At 40.0% G+C, this 22,839-nt stretch overlaps 1 long non-coding RNA gene across 1 annotated transcript; it reads right to left on the reverse strand.

Moving 5' to 3' along the window:
• Nucleotides 1–20,627: 20,627 nt before the first annotated feature.
• Nucleotides 20,628–22,766, reverse strand: LOC113944982. Its single transcript, XR_003526905.1, has 3 exons — nucleotides 22,553–22,766; nucleotides 21,846–21,918; nucleotides 20,628–20,688 (listed from the first exon to the last, which is right to left on the reverse strand). It is a non-coding gene; the product is annotated as an uncharacterized LOC113944982 (long non-coding RNA).
• Between the last annotated feature and the right edge of the window lie 73 nt (nucleotides 22,767–22,839).

Genomic DNA, 22,839 nt, shown 5'->3' on the forward strand with positions numbered 1-22,839 from the left:
CTGGTCCTTTGTCTGGCAGAGTGTACATAGCAGTTTAGATCATAAGGTTTAAGGGTAAGATTCTTCTTTTTGTTTTTGCTCTGTTCAATGTCCAACAAAATTAAGTCAATTATTTTATGTGTTTCCTAAGAGCCAATAATTAGGTAAAGAAAACATGGGGCTTGAAAATAGCTGCTGACCTAAGCTGCATTTTGGTATTCATTCTACTTGTATTGTTGATTTTGGAGGCCATACATTTTGGTGTTTAAACACACCTAACACCTCTGATACCTCCAAGGTTTCTGTAAAGCAAGTCCTTGGAGCACACCAGCAGTCAGTGACAGCATTGGCAGAAGAACCCAAGGGCTCTGTCCTTGTCAGTCTAACCAGAAACAAGACATAAAACCAGTGAAAATTATTTGGCACAGGTTTATTATTACAAAAAGACCATCAAAGTTGGAAAAGAAAATAATACATACTTGGTAAACCCACTCATTTGCATATATAATCAAATGTTCAGTGGGGCTTGCAAAGTCTCCATTTTGAGTGATGTACCCTTGAAACAGCACTAATGAAAACACTTCTGTTCTATATTTCCTGTGTGTACTTTAATTTCATTTATGAAAATGAAGGCTTGATTGTGTATTTTTCTCTGCCATTTGGTAGCCTGCCATCAAAACTCTAAGTGACATAACACACAATAGATTTATGCACCATGAAGCAGGCACAGTAGGGGCCTGGGGTATTCGTGTTTTATTTCCAGTTAAACAATACACAGGGGGCTGTCACTCTAACAAGGTATATAATGATTGACTTGCACAGCCACCCTGAGACCTTTACTCTGATACAACTGAAATCTCAATAAACAGGGAATTTACATTTGAACAGCTGTTTATTTGGTAATACTGTGTTTTATCCACTTCCTTTTCTGAATAGTACATATGGTTCATTCCTATTTAATTTTTTAAAAAATCATTTGCTCAACTTGAGTCACAGTTGTACAAATTAAAGCTTTTAAATAAGGTTTTGCTTTGTTCTTTTCACACTTCTCTTTATTTAACATGTCATTCGGCCTTTTGGTATACACAGTTTAGAGACAACTCTTAGCAATGTAACTCTGAACTCTGTGATGCTGCAACTCTCTTTTATTGGAGGCATCCTATTGTTTAAAACTCATAGAATAATTTAATAATCATGGTACTTATAAGCTCATTAAACATCAGACTCAGAGCCCTATAATGATGTCTGTGGTCCTTTATCTCATACAAGAGCCATAGAAAGAGAAAGTCTCTGCAAAGCAATGTCATCTCTGGAGCTTGGTTTATGAGTTCCAGGTGCAGCAATGCTGTCTGTAGCCCTCTCCAAACTGTTCTAGAACATACTCACGGACCTGTAAGCTAGGGTTCTGCCACTCTGACATGGTGCATACCCAATCATCAGTAAAAATTAGCATTAAGCAATTATACATCTGAAGTAAGGCAACAATTCTAACTTTTAGCTGTGAGAAAGGTTTGATCCTGATAGTCCATTTTTATACTCAAGTTCTGAGGCATAAAATCTTACTTTGCGAGGATTAGTTTTTGTGCACCGCAATTTCAATTCCTTAGGCAGTAGGGATAGACTTCTTGCTCTGGATCACACAACAGTTCATCTGGGTTTGGGAGGCACCAAAGGTGATGTTTGTTCTTTATTGAGGGCTTTTATCCATCTTAAAGAGGATCTCCTGATGTAGAAATTATGAAGGACATCCACTCTGACAGCTACCACAGCCTTTTTGGAACAGGCAGCTTAAACAACTTCAGCACACAGAACATGAGCGAGTGCCCACACCACAAAAGATTTAACCCAATCTATATGGGCGCTCCTTGCAGTTTCATTAAACATAGTGAGTTTTAAAACTTGAAAGTTCTGTCATTTTGCTGTGCCCACACATTTAGCCAAACAATGCGGCTCTGTGAAAAATGACCACTCAATTACTGAGCATTTGGCAAGTAAGGAGGCACAGGGCAAAATCCTTAGCCATGACAAATCAATACTCCTTGATTTATGTCAGCTGAAACTCTGGCAGCGCAAGTCTCTGAGTAAAGCCGCCACCCTACACAAAGTGAAGAGGCATTTTCCACTCTTTTACCATAAAATGAGGTCCAGCAGTCAGCTTCTGATCTCCAAAAATTCTTTGAATCAAAACAAGCTCCTCCATGAAGAGTTCAAGTTTGTTTGTCCCTGAGCAGTGATTTTTCTCTTGTATCTTGTAATTTACATTAGAATACATGGGTAATAAATCATTTCTGTCATGCAAGATGCACAACATGCATTGAAATTCACTGGCAGCAATTGAAAAAACATACCTGCAACAGGCAACTGGGCTAAACCTTGTGGGTGAGCTCTCCTGGGTGTAGGTCTGTATCACCCAACCCTCAGCTGAAAAAGATTGACCACTGTCTGTTTTTTTACCAACAAAAACTGGAGAAAGGGAGAGATGAAAGAAAATTGGAAAAGGTAAAACTGAGTACACAAACTTTCCTTTTTAGAACCTGCAGAGCTTTAGCCCATTGATCTTTGACCTGGATTTTTCTCCTAAAGGAGGGACCCTCAGCACAGGTAAAAAGCCACTAAGGGCAGGATATTTTACATTCAATGGCATTGACCATGCCTGCGAGTTGTTTTTTTCCTTACCATATTCATCTTACCATAATGTTGTTTACGTTTCACTTTTACGACGAAATGTAAGTGGGTAGTTATTAAGACAGTCCTTAATATCTTGTTGTCTATCTCAGCCATATGACACATCCTGTTCTTCAGACAGGCTGCAGATAAACAAGGTGCTTTTCATTAAACACAGTTTGCCTCACATGAGCAATATACAGGCAACCTACAACTGTTGTGAATTAGCAGCAGAAATCTCCTCACATTTTGCCAGGAGGACAATCTTTTCTAACATTTTTGCAGTTGTTTTGTTTTAGTATTTCTCTGTCTTTCAAGGTGGCCAGTGGAGGGAGTTGGCAGCACATTCTCCCTTTCCATGATCAAGCTGCCCTTTCAATGCTCCCGGTCCATAACAGAGGTTGTAATATTCAGCAACGTTCTGCACTGGCAGCTTTGCTGCCTGAGGCACAAAATTAGCTTTGTTTTGTCTTGCAGTGGAGCATATATTTGTGATCCACAATTCACCTCAAAGACCATAGCCAAACTAGCAGCAACAGATTTAGGAGCTGTTGTGATTAAATCAATTGCAAAGACAAAAGAAATAAGAAACAAGCTTATTGCTAGCCAGAGGAGCAACAAGAAACAAGTAGCTGTAGATTGGGATGTCCCAGGGTCTCTGTATCTGTATCAATACTCGTAAATAAAAATGTGATCAAGTACTTGGCTCTTCATTTCCTTCAAGCAAGGCAGCCTCAGACAGCTGCATCCTCCTCCTGCGCTCTTGCCCATCCCTCCCTCAGCACCCGGGACTGCCCTGCTCCCATCTCTGGGGCCCTCCAGCTGTGCCTCTGTTCCCTACAGCTGGGACATGGATCAGCTCCTGTGGGATCAAGAGGTGGTGGCAATCCCTGCCCTGGAGAGAGAGAGCTGTGGAACAGCCAAACACACACTCCCCACATCTCTGGGGCCATCACAAGGGGAACAGCTTGCAAAGCCAGAGCCTGCAGATATGGACTGGGGTACAGAATGATGCAGCTCAATGTTTTCAAGCTTTGCATCCATATTCACAGAACAGGTCTGCTGTGTTTTATAGGTATGCTGAAAGCTTTAGTCCACTGTGAGAGACCATTAAGGTTTCTCCTCTGTTTCTCCTGTCATCTACACAAAAAGCCAAACCAGAGCTATTTTCTTTGATTTATAGCATGAATAGCAGGGGGATGAAAAATATCCTGGAAACCTGTACTCAGCTTTGTCAGATGAATGAAGAACTTGCTGTCATCAAAACACAGGAATACTCACACTTTGCTTTGGATCCCCACCCTTCCTAAAACATAAATGTGCTAGTGTGAGCCCCTGGCTTAAAACTAGGAAAAAGACCTTCCAAACTTCTTCCCACAGATGTGGAAAAGGAGGGATCTTTTATTATTTTTCGATACTTGCATTGCCAACACTAACATCAAGGAAAATCATTTAGTGTGTTTGCAATTTCTTTGGACTGATATATGAAGTCTGACTTGCCTTTGAGTTCTGAACAAATCGTTCCCTTTGTTGCTTTCCATTATGAATATCTTGAGATGTTTGTTTGTTTTCTCCCTGGCTTGCAAATTAAAAAAAAAATACAAAAGGAAAAGTACACTTGTTTGAGCCATCTTTTAATCAACACCACACAAATACTGCTTCCCTAGATTATTTAAATAGCAGCACTGAAATTCTTATGTACTTTAGATGCTGAATTTAATCAAATGAAATCTAGTTAATGTGGAAACATACTTGCAAAATACGCTTTAATGACTGAGGACTTATAAGAAAATCTTCGGAAATATGCAAATGCAACAAAGCACATTATTTCAAGAAACAGTCTTAGGAGAGCCACACAAACATTGTTCATATAGCAATGAATGCTACATAGTCTTGTCGTCTTCAGGGAAAATCAGCCTTCAGGTCCTGCTCTGAGTAATAGCTCTGTTTAAGTAAGGTGCACCCACAAACACTCAGATCCCACTGAAGTCAACAGCACTCAAATTATATTGGCCTGTGGGTATGTGACTCAGTGCTTTCCTGAACAGGTGTGAGTTTCATTTGGACTTAAAAGCATTGCCTCACTGAGAGTTTAAATGAATGCTGTCAGCTCAGTCAGCAGCAGCTGTAAACCAAACTGCAGCATCAGTTTTCTAGAATTCCCTGTTCCTCTATGCTCCTCATAAAGGCTAAAGAAATAAAGAAGTGGTGCTTAACTCTGCTGATATAAAGCCTTCACTTTTATCTTCTACTCTTGGAAAGCATAAAACACATCTTTTATCCAAGATCTCAATTGGTTCCCCTTTAAACGTTCTTAGTTATATAATTATTAATTTTTCTTGTTCCTTTAATATTTGTGCCCTGTTGAATCCCAAATGTCTGAATCAATATATTTTTATCTTTTAAGCAGAACAGACATGTATTGGAGCAAAGGTCATGCCACTAGAACTTGTCTCTGCATGCCAGGGTAACTGCTGGACTCTTACATTTTTGGTAAAGTGGTTGAAACATTTTTAGCCATCAAACTGATTCAGACATCTTTGAACTGTCCCTATGCAATAATTAAGTGTTATTATGCTACATTACAGATGGAAAGTGAAAGTCAAGGCTTTGTGGCTGGATGTCTTGATGATTTACTCCAGCCTCCACAGAAAAACAGTGCAGAGCAGGGACTTGTGGTCCTATTTCTGGCAGGAGTCTAACCCCTTCACATCCACTCAGTGAGCAGTATATTTATATTTAGTCCACACTAATCTAAATTTACCTCACAGCCTCCTAACACTGTGAATCTACATGTAGTTCAAGAGTCTGTCACAAAGGTTATCTGAAACCTTGTTCACTTTTTCATAGATAAAGTTCTCTTGGCGGATGCAGTTTTAACATAAGGCCGGCAGGAATTTCAGATATACTTTCCTAAGTGTTAGTAAAAGAGGCTTGAAACTTTGTTACCAAGAGAAAAGCAGGCTTGCAGTTGCTTCAGAGTTGCAAATCAGAAGCAGCCTCATTACCTCTACTGTCATTGTTCTCATTCCTATCGGCAGGATGGCAAAGGTGCAAACCCAAATCGAGTCCACAGACCCATCCCTTTCTCTAGTAACCCTCAGAAGTGGATTGCAATGCAGTTGCAGCTGAACTCTCTTGTGGTGCAATACATACAAAAGTATAAAGTCAACAAGCTCTATAGGCTGAAAAAATTATAAGACTCAGGTTCTCAAATGAATTTGGGAGTTTTAATGTTTTGTCTAGACTGAGGCATCTCCAGAGGTCCAGAGCTCCATAGAATGATGAGTTCCTGCCTTATGAATAAAAATATCTACATCAAAATTCACAGATAGAAGCTCCCAAAATCAAAGTCATTTTCAAATGTCTTCTTCACAATATAACTTCTTGCTCTGTAATTTTCTTAAGCCTGAGAACTATATCTATTTTTGTGTGTGCAGATGGACAGATTTGTGTTTGAATGTAATGCCCAATACTGTACACTCTAGTCAGCCTATACCAAGTAACAATCGCACCAGAAAGTTACAACAACCTTTCCCTTTGTATTTTAGAAATTCTTTTTCTCCTGTACTTAGACAGCTGGCCACTTTGCTTCAAGTCATTGCTTGAGGGTCTTTTTTGTACCATCAACATGCAGTGATGGTATTGGCCATACTGAGGCACTTAGCAGGGAGGACCAAAACCTGCAACTTCCAATAGATATAACCTTCACTTAGGAAGGAAAAAAGTGTCCTTATAAGCTTATAAACTAATAAGTCAGTAAAACATCACATAGGGAATCACAGACCCTCTGCTTGTCTTAGTTTGTTTCCTAGAGATGGCTAGCCATAGGAAATACATAGAAAAATGGCATTAATCTGTTGTTATATTTTACCCATGTGTCTATTTACTCTAATATTTTTTTACTGCAGGAGCTGTAAAATGAAGAAGTTTATGGTTTGTATGAAGCTCAATAAGGATGATGATTCATCTCTAGAACAAATATTTGGACATCAAAAAAAAAAAAAAAAGGAAGATTCAAGAAATGATGTCTGCCTCAATACAGATTATTTTGTGAAGAGTGCTGTCCCTACCTCCATCACCAACTGACTCAGCTCACCTTTTCACTGTGAGCAACCAACAGACAGACCACTTAGTCCTTTTCCACACTTTCCTGACACATGTAATGTATAGTGTTGTAAGGCTTCTTCACACTAGTTCATTAAATTTGCTTTGGTCTACACTCTGGCACTGAGGCCTACAGGCACGGACTAGCCCTGTCCATGCTTTTAAACCCCCCTAGTCTCCAAGAGGCCAAACTACCTTTGGGGAGTTAGTAGCTCCTGAATCACTCTATGAGTTGGCTGCAAGTTGTTATTTTCTGTAGGTCACAAGTGTGCCGTTCATGGGTTGTTGCAGCAATAGCAGTACAGACAACCAGGTGCCTGTGCCCTGGAGCCTTCTCTGGCACCACTTAATTTCCTGGCATAGATATAGTCATTTGCTCAGTCCAGCATTACCCAAGTTCATTATCTTTTCATACCTCTGAAAATCAGAAAGGTTTCCAAAAGCTTCCTAACTCTGATCACCTTCCTAACAGAAAAGGCAAATCTTTCCTACATGGGAAACAAGGGCATTATATTTAGACATAATGAGTTTGGGGCCTGAGATCATTACTTATGTGGTCTTTTATAAGTTGCAGAAGTTTTAAAGCAAGACAGAGTGAGAGACTACCAAAAGAAATGGTGTCTGACATTTGTGACCGTGGCCATGATGTGTCTCCAGCATCAGACAAGGAGAACTGAATCCAGGAGAAGAGAGATCTAGTGGCATGTATGCACCATGGCTATGGTGTTACACATGGCTATGAGAGACCAGTTTACCACCAACTAATGGTTGGCTCTCATCAGGCAACCTGCAAAAATTGGCTCTGGAATTCCCCCTAGCCTGCGTCGAGCACAAAACAAAACTACAGTTGAAGACAGAAAGTTAATTTGTTCTAATTCAGGAGTGGGGAGGACTAAATACTGTCATGAGGTGTGCAAATGCAACTCAGCTGACAAGTGCTAACTCTCTACTCTACAGTAGCTCCATCTCTATGTTCCTGTTGACATTCCCTAAGATGAAAAGTTATTAAGGATTTTTTCAGGAAGAACAACACTGAAAAGACGAAAGAGACATCACGACTCACAGATCTGACACCATAGTTCCAGTTTATCCAGCTTTCTGCCCAAGACGAAGGGACTAGCAGTACTATACATGAGATTTATTTCTCAGTTGCAGTAATATTACGTTATTAAACAACCCTTCCATGAATAAAGATCACATCCACAAGAAGTTTTAACAACTGTCCATGAGAAATGGCCATGAGAAAGTAAGGCACCATATTTAAACCTCTAATATACCTGAAAGCCAATTTTGGAAAGAAATTACTAGATTATGAGAAAGTATTAGATGACTAAAGGAATCCATTCCAATAGAAGTGAAATCACGTGCTTTTAATGGAGGGGGAAAAAACACTTTTAATTAGAAAATGACAGTGATATTTGTCATAAATAAAGTGTCTGGCTTAGTAAGTAAGTTTTTACTGCTGCATCATCAGATCAGTAAAGATTCGAAATAAGAATGTACTTCAGGTTTTTCCAGGATCACAGGAAAAATTTCTAACCTATTGAGAAATCATGTAACTCCAAATTCTAACTGAGTTATTTTACAGAGAGAGAGAGAGAGAGAGAGAGAGAGAGAGAGAGAGAGATGTGTGTCTGAGGTGCTACACATTTATTCTTCTTTATCTAATACATGCAGCTCTACAAATGAAAATAAAAGGAAATAAGAAATACACCTGGTTCAGTATTAACCTTTATCATTATTACTCTGGCATTCATAAGAACTCTATTCATAGTTTCCTTCAGTACACATTTTTCTGTTAATTCACATTACCTATTGATGTAGAAAGCACTTCACTATTTCTTATCCATCAGCTCATTATTTAAGTTAATATATTGTTTAGTGAGCTTAATATTTTTAAGTTCTAAGGAATTTCTAGATATAAATGACTATATTACAGGCTCCGCACTCAGGAGATGGCTTTCTGGGGAGAATGTTAATGGGACCCACAGAAAATAACTTTAATGTATTATGTGTGGACCATTTGAATTTTTAAAGGAAACATTAGAAACTAATGAGTAACATGAAGCCTAACACTAAAAAGCAAGCCACTGTTATCAAACATTATAATGGTAGCATCATCAGAAGTATCAGAAGCTACAACTTTATTATGAAACTCTATCCCAATTATTAGTGCCACAAAATACAAACTTTGTCACTGTTTCTAACAATTTTGAACTCCTGTCTCTCTCTTCCCAGCTTTCAGAGAACCACAGAATATCTTTCCTCAACTATGCTCCATGTCTTGGAGGACCATGCTAGCAGTACACCTAATTCCCTTTGCCATTAATCAGCTTTGCATTTCCATTTGATTTGCTGACCTGGTTTGAAAATTCATCTCTCTGTCTTGACAAACGACCATCAGTCATCTGTCTCCTCAGTTTATCTCATTCCCATGTCGAGATCACAAGCCCTTCTTTTTCTCTTTGGTGTCTCCTGCTCTTTCTTTCTCTCCCTTTTCTTATCATATGCTCATGAAGTTCTCCAGACCTTGCCTCTCCCCACTCACACTTCTTTTTTTCCCACCTTCCCAGTGCAAGGTCTGTCCCCATCACCTTCATCACACCCCCATCTCCTATTTCTTCTCTTCCCCCTCTCCCCAGCCTGGACAACACTCTCCACTCCAAATTCTCTCCCTTCTCCTCCCTTTCTCCTTCAGTTCTTCAGTTCTGCTACATTCCTAGCCAAAAGAAACTCTATTCTTAGATAGAGTTCTATTCTAAACTTAAACTGAATCTCATGTTTCCAGAGCAAGCAGCTTGCCACCTCCCTTGATTAGTCCTTCAGTCTTTTCCTTTTCCTTGTCCTTTTCCTTGCCCTTTTACTTTTCCCTTTTTATTTTTCTTCTCCTTCTCCTTTTCCATTTCACCTTTCCCAACCATACACTTCTCCTGCTGCACAGAATTTCACCAACTTATTTTGAATGAAAATTGTCAGGTTTTTCACAACTCCTTCCCTTCCAAGATTTTTCTTCTCCTTCTACAGGGCATGCAGGACATTTATTCCGTAATATTTATTCTAAGTAGACAAGCATCTCATCAGTTTCCTTCAAGCTTCTCTTTTAATCCTACTGGCACTCCTTCACTCCCTCTTTAGTATCTCTATTTCTCAATTTCCTCAAGACTCTCCACCTCACAACATAGATGTCTTTTTAAAGATAAACCACCTTTGACTCCACTCCTCTCTACCAACCATGCCACCCATCTTTTTTGTCTGCAAAAGTATTCTGAAGCTCTTCCAATCAAGCTCAGTCTTAAGCCTTCTTTTCTGACTTCTTTTCTTTGCCCTCCAATAAAGACACATTTTCACCAAAGTCATTCATTTTCACAGGTCATTCCTCCCAAAACCCAGAACTAACACTCTTTGTCACCCTCTCCAACCCACCCACAAGATTCTTCTCGTAAAGCTGCTCTCTGTGGACTTTGACTCATCTATGTCTTGATTGTCCTCTTTCCCTCTAAGGTACACTCCAGTGTACCTTTCAAAGGATTTTCCTCATTGTTCCCTCCAATTTTCCACAAAAGCCTTCTACACCTGGGCTCTGTCTCTGTTTCTTTTCATGTTGTCTCCAGATAATTCATTTACAGATAATTATACAAATAATCAAATTTCAGATAATTTAATCTGCAAAATAAATAATTAAAGTACCTGTTCCATGTTTCAGCCATCTGCTTAAGAGTGGCACAGCCAGAGTAGTGCTCTTCATCTTTCCCTCTGACATTTTCCCCTTTTTCTGTCACTATGGAAATACCACTGCCTTGCCTCGTCTCCAGCTCCTTAAGTCCATGGCTTTGGCACAGCCTTTAGCTGCATTCCCAATTGATTCTTACTCCCTCTTTTTACTTTACGGTTATAAGTTATACACTTTTATTCTCATTCATAACGTAAAACACTCCTCCAGCCTCTCACCATCTCCCATCTCAACTAAAATCATCTACAAATTGGTCAAATATAACATTGCTACCTATTTTCATTCATAACATTACAGTGAAGAAAACTTTCCTAGCCTTTTGCTCTGAGCATGTGATCTCACTTTTCACAGCCTTCCCCCTCTTCATTCACACCAAACATCAGCTTCTTGTCTTCATTCTTCACAGCTTGTCTCCACAGTATTTATCATCTTTCATATACTAAAAGTGACAGTAACATTTAACACACGTTCCCACAGCACACTTGGCAGGAACAGGCATTCAGGGCCAAAAGCAGAGGAGAGGTGAAATAATGCTTCTTGCATGAAGCTGGCGGGATGTGCACAAGTACCAACACAGCTACTTAGCCTAACTTGGATGGTAAGGAAGGGAACTTACTCATCTGTAGCCTGGGGAGCAAAATAAAGTTTCATTCATGCAAGATAAAGCAGGAAGAGGTAACCCTTCTGAATCAGACCCTCCGCAGGTGGTAGTGAACGATGAAGACAGAGTCCAGGAGCCAGAGGCAAAGTGCCACTGGGCTGATGTTGGCAGCTCTGTACAGCAGGCAAATTTTTTCCGAAGTCAGAGCTGAGTCAATGCCTACAACAGAAAGGGACTTGCAAAAAATATTCTCCAAAGCAGTTAGTATGTCAGCCTCCTAGTCTTTCTTTTGAACAATCCTCCTAAAAATATTCGCAAAAGGCAGTCACCATGCATGAGGTGGCTGAAAGAAAAAGGTTCTGTACATCCCAACCCATTAGAGCCAAACTGTGCTGTGCATGCAGCCTGTCCACTCATTCATTCCTCCTTTCTCAGATCAGTGCTGTTCTCCCGCCTGGACCTCAATCTCTGCTGCATATCTGGGGAGACTTTAGGGCCAGTTTTGAGAGCACCTTCCCCTCATCCACTAGGCTGAATATGAAGCTTTTGTACCAATAAATGACAACATTTTAGCCTTAAGCTACCTAATCTGTAGATCCATGCAGATACAATAATTGTGAGAGCTAAATACTGTCATTTGACATAGCATCAAATCTGAATTGTTTTCCCGTTCATGTACCCTTTAAAAGCAAATTGTCTAGGTATTTGGCTTAAAAAGCCTCATACTCAGAAACAGGCATTTTGTCCAAATAGGGACAGAGCAAACCTTAAAGGTTTGCCCTGCTTCGGTTGTGATGGAAGTGTTTTCCATTAAATGTATTTCTTTCTGCTGTGTATAATTTTGTCATATAACAGATGGGACAAAAACGAGGATTGCCCTTGTGATATCCAAAGGGCCATGATTTTCAAGCCAAGGAGCCCACTCTGCTCCTGTAATACCTATGTCGAATCAGAAAGTCAAATCAACATGCTTATAAATTCATACTTGTTAAAAGGGAGAAGAAAATTAACAAATCTCCCAGACTATGTCTTCAGAGAAAGCTTAGGCCCCTCTCCAGTTTCAAAAGGTGCCTTTAACAAGCTTGCACTGTGTAGAGGCAGCTCCCAGAAGCTGGGGTGCAGCCTGCAGCTCTGGCCAGCTGTACCCAGGAACAAAGCCGGGCTCCAGGCATCACTGCTCCTGCAGGCTGGATGAGAAAGACCCTGCCTCCTGTTTCTCCCGGGTGACAAGACCGCCTGCAAACAGCAGGACTTCACAACAGCTGAATCCTCTTCTACAACAATATCACAGGCACTCCTGTTTTCTAAGGTCTTGTTGATTTGAAACACTATGTTTTCAGTTCTCTCTTCTACTTTGCAGGATGACCAGGGAGATTTATCAGCAATTTAGTGCAGAGAGAAAAAGGGCGGGGGCAGTGGACTGTCAACGTTAGACAAGAACACATCCCCCACCAGCACAGTGCCTTCAGAAATAAAATGGAGAGCCTCCCTGCAAAGATCCCTGCAGCAATTTAGTTTGAAGAAATATGCCTCCCTCAGGACTCTTCTTATTGCTACCAGAGTTATGAGGACCACACGCTGCCACATCATTAGTATGGTGTGTTTAATTAGTACATACATGTTGTGTTGTGTTTCTTTTGAAATAGTACAAAACTACATGCATTGTGCAAACTCTCTGCATTAAAATGACAAAATAAATCATGTCTTCTTTCAGGCAGCAATTTGTAATGGTAACACATTGCAGAAAAAAGGTCAAAAACAAGAAAGAGAGAAAAATAAATGGGAAATTCAAATAAAGAGATACTAAAGGAAGGGAAGGAGTTAATTGGAGTCTTCTTAGGGCACAAAAGATTGAAGGAAGATTTCAAGGCATTAACAGAGCTAGCATTTCTGGAATGTAAAATAGCATTTGTATTGCACAGCTCAATATCATGCTAGAAATCAATATTCTCTGAAATGTAGTAGAATTTAAGAAGGTGGTGTAATCATGGTCCTTTTGGTGGTGCCTCACCATGGGATTCTTAGGCTGACAGTTTCTTATGGAGGGTTGACAACTTTCCTTTCTTACAACTAAGAAGGTTCTCTCAGGTCAATGACAAAATAGGGAAAAGGAATATCTCCAGGTCCCAGGTTCATTAAAGCCTGAAATCTGTACAAAAGAGTTTTGCATAGCTTCCCTCCCATGAGGAGATCATGCTCAGATGGATCAGCTGAGATGTTCCTACTAGCCATACACCCAGTAAATGTGGTGATGCTACAGCATGAGGTCCTTAATTGGCCCTTCCTTCTTGGCTTGACAGAGCCTGAATTTATTTCCTTGAGGGCATGGTTCAAGGTCTGCTGATAATGCCAGCATTTCTCTGAGGAGTTTTAGTGGACAGCCAAGTTATCACTGAGGGACTGATTGTGGTTTTATTTATCTCTTTATATTGGAACTTGCTTTTCATCTATTTTCTGCAGTTGCATACATGACCTCAGAGACCTTTTAAAATTAAGAACACCTTATTAATGAGAATGTGTGCTACTCATCTGTTTTTCCTGTTTGTGCAGTTCCTAGCAGAGTGGGGGTTTGTCTGTGACTGAGCTCCAGTTGCTATGGTAATACAAGTAATAAATAAATAGTAAAAATAATACACTGGAATAAAATATTCTGATTTTGTAAGCATGTCCTCTAGAATTGCAATAACTGCACTTCCTACAGTTTGGTGTTAATGAGCAACATTTCTGAGCAACTAGGGTACCCCAAAACACTTGCTAACAATATCATGCCTTGTACATACCAGAAAATTGTAATGTGGCTCTATCATGTAATGGTGCACCTTTTTGGCAGTGCTGGCCATGACTTTGGTTCCCTGTTGCCAGAAGTGTACCTGGGAGAAGATCTGTGTTTGTGTGTGTGTGTGTGTGGGCATGTGAGTGCATGTGCCAGAGCCAGGTATGTCCAAACTGGTAAGTTTGCACTTATGAAATACAAGCAGCAACGTCATGGGCTTCTCTTTCTCTACAATACCATAACATGCCTACTCTCATTCAGATGAAAAATCTATTACACTTCTCCAGCCGTGCAAAAAAATACCACAAAATAGCTCTAACTTCTTTTATACTCCCTTTAAAGAATATTTTTATTTCTCATATAACAAGAATTAAGTTCATCCAACCAAGATGAAACTTCACAACATAGAGCTGTAGATCAAGAGTCTTATTTGAAAGAACTGAAGAATTGATGCTCCCTGAATAATCTCAAAATTATTTTATTTTCTGCTATCTTTTTTTCTGAATGTGTACTAACAAGCATTTCCATTGCAGATGATTTCTAGATGAGTTCTAGAAATTGAAACCATGCAGAAGAATAGCTGATTTTCCTCCTGTTTACAGGGAAAAGTAACAAATATTGGTGAAATCTGAAGTGTCTGTAGATTCTTTATTGTAACAAAATTATATTTACTCCTATAAGAATGATACTTTAAGTTCATACAGAGAGAAATACGTATGTGCATATGCATGTGTATTCACCACACAGAAACTGCTGCTAGGTGTATTCAGAAAGTAAGGAAGTATAAGCCTTTATTCTTGAACAGTACCAGATACAACTTAAAATATCTAGTCGCTCCACTGGTCATTGAAATGTTTAAGTATATTTTTTCCTGTTGACACATTTCCAAAGTAGATGAAAAATTAAATGTTAAAAATAGAAAGTATAAACATTACTGGTTTGCAAACAGAAAGGAAGATTAAATCTACAGTGCTCAGATATAGTAAAAAGACCTGATGAAACTGTAAAGATGTAAAAGAAGTTCATATTTCTAAAGATAAACCTTGAAAAATTAACTTGATGATGCTATACATCTTCATTGCATTATATTTCACTATATGGGACTAAGGACCAGCAGTAACACAGACATATGGAAATTGCGGTTGCTTATTACTGCAATTCTTAAAAAAAAAGTTACTTATTCTGAAATAGTTATTAGTTACAGAAAGCATTTCTGAAGAATTAAAGCACAGCAGTAACAATTTCTTTTATTTTTTTTATAGCAGGCCTCGTCTGGGAAAAAATTAGAAATTAAAAAAAAAAAAATTCCTACCTTTTTCCAAATCCTCTGGTTATAGAAGACATTCCTCCAACTCACATCTTCTTACAAGTAGAGAGTAATATGACTTTACAACATAACAAACATCCTTTGAAAGAAGACATTACATGTGAGAAAAGTAAACTTGCCCTTCCACCACAGCCAAAGCCACATCCTGCTCTTTTGAAGACACCAGGTTATGAAAGATTGCTCTAGCTTTCTCATGGGAAAACAAGTGACCAAAGATGCAATGGGAGAGAGCAGTAGGATGTGACCCCCATTTCTCCTGCTCACTACTTAATCGTTGGCTTCTGCCTGATTCTGCATCCTCCAGGGGTGACATCTCTCTCAAGGATACCTAGCAGACGACACCCTGAACAGCAAATAGGTGAGGTAACATCTGGTTTGTGAATCCTGCCAAGCAGCCAAACATTTGTTCATGTCAGGACTTTAGGCAATCAAGTGGATGGATGCCTGCCCACAGAAAACTGAGTATGTTACCAGGACAAAGAGCTACACTAGTGAACATCAAACATCTGTGCAGATGGGTGGGAGGTATATGAACACAGTGCTGTCTCAGGCACCAGGCCATCTCTTCCTCCTGGTGTCTTCAGCCCTCAATGTCAAACCCTAGGGTATATTTACTACCAACCTAAAGAAGCAGAATGATCCAGAAACATCCAGTCCCTGCTTTACCTCAGATTAAAGAGGCAAGCTGCTTGTTAACAGCAGTAACCTGATGCACTTTTAATGCCAGCTCTTGTCCAAAACTAGGAGTCTTCTTATGTACTGCAAATCCAAAACCGAGGAAGAGAAATAAAGGGATAGGGTGTGGTAAAAGAGAAGCCTAATACTTCATCTCCATATCTAAAGGTGCAAAGACACTCAGTGCTGTTTTTTAGGGAGTCAAATTTTGAGATGGTAAGTAGTGGCAGGCTTAATGTTCAAGAGCAAACCTATATCATTTATATCTATTAAGCCAAAAAGCAAGATATTAAATAGGATCTTCACAGTCTGGACAGAGTTAGAATAATCAATACAAGTGGGTTCCTGAATTAGCTTTACATAGAGCACGACCTGAATTGTAAGATAAGTTGCGTTACTCTTCATCTTTCTGGTTGAGCAGAGCATGATTCACCAAAGGGTCACCCACCCTCCCTCTCCACCTTTGGCAAAGGCATCAGGCCATCCCTACAGCACTGTTTCCAGGTTTCCCTGTAGAGACTTCATTAAAGAGAATAGCATTTGTGTTCAATATCATTCAACATCAATGTCAGGATTAAAGCACTGTCTGCAAGTGCTCATCCACTGCATTTGCAAGTGGCTTCCAGCCCCCTCCAGGCAGCAGAATGAGAGGGAAGCCCCACTGAGCTCCCTCCTCTCTTCTACTGACCATGAATGTTAAGGTGTGCAAAACCGAGGGTTTGTGAAAAGGTATGTTGAACAGCTTTAGTGGAAGGACAGATTTCCTTCACAGACTGTTTCATGTGCAGACCAAGGAGAGCAGAGAGTCTGGCTGCTGCAAGGCTGATGGAGGAGTGCAAGTAACTGGGGGCCCTAGGGAAAGGGATCTGGTTTGAAGCTCACAGTCATGACTACAATTACATCTAGCAGGACTCAAACTCCTAATTCTCTCTTTTCACTGCTAAAACTCTTGAGAAAATGCTCCTTGAAAAACAATCTGATGATTTTATGCTGGCTTGGAAACATAGAACCCCAGCACCCAAAATAACCTTGGTGTATATGTAACTTTTTATTGATCTGATATGAATTCCATCCTCTTTTCCACCCAAGATGAAACACTCATTATAGAATTATGTCCACTGTGTGGTTAGCTTGGCTTTTCCCATGTGGTTGGTATAAGGTACTCAACAAAATGATAGACCTGTTAACACAAGACAATTTGATATCAGAACAGACCCCAGTGCTGCAGCACAGCTCCTTGCCAGTGCAAACCATTACCTGAAGTTTTCCCTGACCATGTTGTCTGTGTGCTGGCACCAACGAATCTTGCTGATTGAGTCGAGTCCTCTTTCCTGGAGGTATCTTCTTATTCTGCAGCACTATTTCCCTTTCTGAGCTACATGCAGAGCTCCTGCTGGAGTCCCGCTTGCCCTCACTCATGATCATGAGAGACTCTTTTCTGTGGAACTTGCCCTGGTGGCAGCAGAGGTGGTATATTGCGGAAGCATTACCAACATGGAATTATTTCTTGTCATAGGGGAAGGACACAGTCTGTTATTTTTATCTTTATAAACCCATCTGGACATCTTCAGCTCACCAGATTTTTTTTCTGATTAAGGCAGCCAGACTCTAACAAACTCTTGCTGGCTTATGTCTTTCACTGTGATGCAGAGTATCTAAATTTCAAGTGGTCAGAGAAAGGCACCAGCCTGCCCCTTTCGCATTCCTACAGCAGTGAGCCTGGGCTGATTTCTGTGCATGCAGAAAGTCACTGAAAGCCAGAGGGAATTCTGTACTTGAAAGTGTTTCAGCCATGAAATGCAGCAAGCACCAGCAGCACCTCTCTGTGAGCTTCAAAGGAATATGACACTCTTTGGGTATTCTGAATCTTGCCAGGTATTTTAGTGGTACCTCTTTTTGCCTAGGTGGCCATACTATAGTCTCTGTGCAATTGGGTGTGCATATATATATGTGAAAAAAAGAACATTTCAAAACAAAAATAAATCTAGTTTTTGACCAAGCTGGTGAAAGTCTCAGAATGGGTGAAAAATTATGTGATTTCTTTAATGTTTCAGTGTAATCACTACAAGTTGTTTCACAAGATGTAGAAACAGCTGAAGCTGGTATTCAAATATGTGGTTTTGTATTACAAAAGGATCCTGAAGCACTGCTGGGTTTATTTGTGGTTTAGTTGCAAAAATTTACTCCTAGATTTCAAACTCAGGCTTTGGAGCTATATGGAAAGCATAATAAAGCTATCATACAGTGCTTTCTTATGGTGTTTGTTCTAAAGGCATTGTTAGAGAAACAAGTCAGAATGCTCCTGATACATAAAAAGCTGTACTGGGTATAAACACAAAGTGAAATAGCTTATAAGTCATAGCAAAAAATTTTGAAAAGCCCTAAATTGTAAACAAGACAGGAAGAATAAACAGATAATAATAATTCAGATAAGATTTGTGGGTTTTAATGAGTTATGACTTTTGCATAATCTCCAAGAGCTGACATATATCCTGCCAAGGAATAGACAAGAAATGATACTTTGACTATAGATACTCAGAGGTGTCTTCAGAGGGTGGTTATGCATGTAACAATCTAATTTATCAAATCACAAGAGCATATAGTGCACAATTAAAATGGGATATTCATTGCTAAAACAAAGTTTAAAATAAAAATGGACTTTAAAAAGGAGACACTAAATCAATGGATGTCCAAGTCTGTTAAACACTCGTATAAAGGTAGCTTATGAGTAGCAAGTACTTGGTGTCCAGATGCTCATTTTGGCAGAGATGGTCCTTCCACATGCCCAAATTTGAAGACATTTCTTAAACTGTTGGTGACCATCAGAAACAAGCTGCTGGGATAGCCCTTGGCCTGGTCCATAGGAACGCTTTTAAGGTCTTGCCACTACAGCTGAGCAGAAAAGTAGTCAGTCCTTATTTCTCACAATTCAAAGTAGGAGAACAAAGGAGGAACAAAGTGGAGAAACAAAGTTCTTCCTCTTTGGTGCCTTCTTGAGGTCTCTGCACATAGATGCAACAGAACCTTTGGACACCCTCTGCTCCTACCTCATACTCCCAGCTTGTGCCTACCCGGTCCCCATGCAGGTGTACAGGTGAGGTATTCATTACCATTTAAAAAGACCTGTCACCTACTTATAGGACGGGAGTCTAACAAACTCCTGCTGGTTTTTGTCTTCACTGTGTGTACATCCTAATTCCGGGATGAAGTATTTCACTGAGGAGTCAGAGGACGCATTATCCCTCTTTTATCAGTACACAACCCCAGTCATAATGTATGCCCACAGGAAGAAACGTTTTCCCATGCAGGGAATGACTCAGACTAGGTCAAAGCAGCGATATAAGGAGAGTGGAGAAAAGTGAACAGTAACTGCAGCTTATAAAAGGTGGCATTTATCTTAGCAGAGTGACAGCTGCTTACTGTGAAGTTACAAGGGGGTATTGTGATTTTCTGACTCTGAAGCCCACCCTTTAGGAACCACTGATCTGGAATATGAAAAGACTACACATGCTGAAAAAGTCTTTTTTAATGAGACAGGGTCAGATTGTGATGAAGCTCACTCACATTGAGTGGCATTTTCCTTCTCTTTATAGCCCCATTAACATTGACACTATCATTATCAGTAAAATAAAGCTGAATACAGTGCAAACGCAGTTGCACTCCTGTTGGGTACTGATAATTGATAATTAATAGATTTCAACAGATTCAATTAGATTCTAATTTCTTTTTTTTTTTTTTGTGAATGACCAGCTCTACAGGGAAGTAACAACAGTATGGAGTTCCCCTGGTAGGATTCTTATCATGACCGGGTTATCTAACTGATTATACGTCCCCATGCCATAGTGTTAGGGCTCAGTAGTGTGAGCTGCAGCAAATATCAGGCATGAAGTTGACTCTCTGTTCATAAGATTAAACAATGACTAAGCTTAAAAAAAGCATAAACAGTGGTGTAATAAGGCTGTCATTACAGTATAACTAGAATAAAATGAAACTGTTATAAAAATTAACTACATTTTATTATAGCAAAGCAAAATGCAATCAGAAAACTGCTTCCTTTCAGTATAAATGTTCCACTTGCCTGCATACAGTATGCTGCACAAATTCCTGGGCTTAATCACCTCTTAGCTATATCATGACTCTTTCCTGATACAAAACACAGCAATGCACCAAATCAGCTAGAGACACCAGAAATTACTAAACATGCATAGTCTTAGAGTCTGGCCAGTCTTCCTTAGTCTTTGTATATTTGCTGAGCCAGGAAAAAAAAAAAGTAAATAAAATGTATAGAAGTTGTACAACAGCAGATTAACCATTTGATTTGTAGCAGCAGATTAACCATTTGATAGGTTGTGCCTTGTAATATCTATTGGGCTGTGCTGGGGAAAGGTGCCCGAAGAGTGTAGAGGAGCACGTGAAGCTCTAACCCACATTGCACAAGAACTGTATCCCACATCTGTCAAGAGGAGGCAGGCTCATAACCTGCTGGAAGTAGCCTGGCTGCAGCTTATTTATGGAGAAAGTGCTCTGGTCTTCCCTTGTTCTGGCCGTGAGTGTGTTTTCAGAGGTGTCTCTCAGTGGAGGAATGAGCTGGATTCCTCACAGGGCATGATGTGCCATAAACTGCATGACACCCTTGTTCTGGCAGGAAACTCATTGGCCCACAGAAAGTCTCTGGAGGAAAGAGGGCTGAGGAGAATGACTATGTGTAGTTTTATACCAAACAAGTAGCAACAGAGGTTGTACTGGGTAGGCTGTCCTGGATTGGCCTTGCTCAGCTTCATCACTTGACCAGACCTCACGTTCTTCGTTTATGCTTTTTAATCTCAGCACTCCTGAAACAGAGATGTCACAAGGCACTATTTGCAAGCTCATCAGCTAACCCAATTTTAAAAACTTGAATAGCTCATTAAACTAAACTTTCTGATTTACTATAGAAGACCAAAGAACCAAGGATACATTAAAAAATCAAGTAAAGAAAGAATAGAAATTGTGCAGAAAATGTCTTTTTTTTTTAAGCAGTGAGAATGTTTGAGAAAAGTAGAGGTGTAAAAGGAGAAACTTGGAGCCAGAAGATCCAAACTTCCCCTTGATTCTAAACTTAGCTCAGCCACTGGCCCACCGTGCAGATGACTCAGTGCACTTCCTTGAACTTAAATCATTCCTCTTACAAAACTTGTTAAAGAAAGACGTCAGTGTAAATTAGATGTTGTGTCTAAGTTTAGCTATGGCCAATACATAAATATCGGAACTTGAATGTGATCTCATTTTTGTCTGCTTAAGAAATATATGTATGTACATGCACATATGCATATATATACATAGCAAGGGAGAGAACTATTTCTTTGTACTATTTTTGCAATTTTATTTACATATATTGTTATTTTTCTGGTGACATAAGAGCTCACAACTGATTAAAAGTTTAACCATTTTCAGAGCAGCCTGATTGCCACAACGCCCAAGCACTCTTCATTCTCTCAAACTGTCAGGAAAGTTTCAATCCCATCCAAGCAGTGGGAGCTGAGAGAGTACACATTCAGCATATAACATACATGACGGCTGATTTCTTGTGACACTAATCTTCACTCCTGAGGGAAAGGCAGTCATTTATTCATAATTCTACCACTCAAAAGTAACCATTCTTCTCACCATGGAGATAAATGTCAAAACAGAGATCAGCCATAGGCTGAGTCTAATCTAATCTGTCCAAAATGAATATATATTTAGATTTGTTGTCAAATCTTGAAGGGCAAACCCTTTAGCCTGGGCAACTGTTTCCTCAGTCTACCCTCTACATCTATAAATATGCATACCAAAAGGGAGGTATGCTATCAGAGAAGCATATTAATCCTGCTAAAAGGGACAGGACATGATGCTGACCAACCTTTTTGATGGGAGCAAGGAGTCAGAAGACAAAGCACGTGACTTTCAGAAACGTGTAGCAGAGAGGAAAAAAAATACATTATTTTTGTTTAAATCTTTCAACACCCACCTGAAATCAGCAGGCCCTTCACTCCCAAATGGTTGATCCAGCAAATGAGAAAAACGAGGTCCTACCTGGATGCCTGTGGAAGATGGCAAATTAGAGGGACTGACATATTAGAGGGACGGGCAATCACCAACCAGATGAATTTCAACAAGGGAATGTGCTGGATTCTGTACCTGCAATGGGGCAACCCTTGATGTACGTACAGACTGGGCTTAAGAACAATGCTGCAGAAAGAGACCTGGGGGTCCTAGTCAATGACAAGTTGAATATAAGTCAGTAGCATGCCATGGCAGCCAGGAGGGCCAACAGTGTCCTGGGGTGGATCAGGCACAGCATTGCCAGCAGGTCAAAGGAGGTGATTGTCCTGCTCTTCTCTGCACTAGCACAGCCTCACCTGGAGTGCTGCATGAAGCTTTGGGTACTACAAGATAAAAATTACACTAAGCTAATAAAGAGTGTCCAAAGGAGGGCCATGAGGATGGTAAAGGGTCTGGAGGGGAGACCTTATAAGGAGTGGCTCAGATCACTTGGTTTGTTCAGCCTGAAGAAGAGGAAATGGAGGAGAGACCTCCCTGTGGTCTTCAACATCCTCAAGAGGGCAAGGAGAGGGGCAAGTACCAATCTCTTCACTCTTGTAACAGAACTCAATGAAACATCATGAAGCTGAGTCAGGGGAGATTTAGGTTAGATATCAAGAAACAGTTTTTCACCTGGAGAGTAGATGACTATTGGAACAGGCTCCCCAGGGAAGTGGTCACAGCACTAAGCTTGCCTGACTTCAAGAGATATTTTGACAACACTCTCAGGTACATGGTGTGGATTTTTGGGGTGTCCTGCACAGGGTCAGGAGTTGGACTCAATGATCTTGATGGGTCCCTTCCAACTCAGTATATTCTATGATTCTATGACATCCTGGTATTGAGACACTGGGGGACATCACAGAAGAATTAGAAGTGACTATCGTTTTTCTGTTGCACTCCTCTATTTCATACTGTCA

Source organism: Corapipo altera, unplaced genomic scaffold (genome assembly GCF_003945725.1).
Source record: "Corapipo altera isolate COAL_440 unplaced genomic scaffold, ASM394572v1 49, whole genome shotgun sequence".
NCBI lineage: Eukaryota > Metazoa > Chordata > Aves > Passeriformes > Pipridae > Corapipo > Corapipo altera.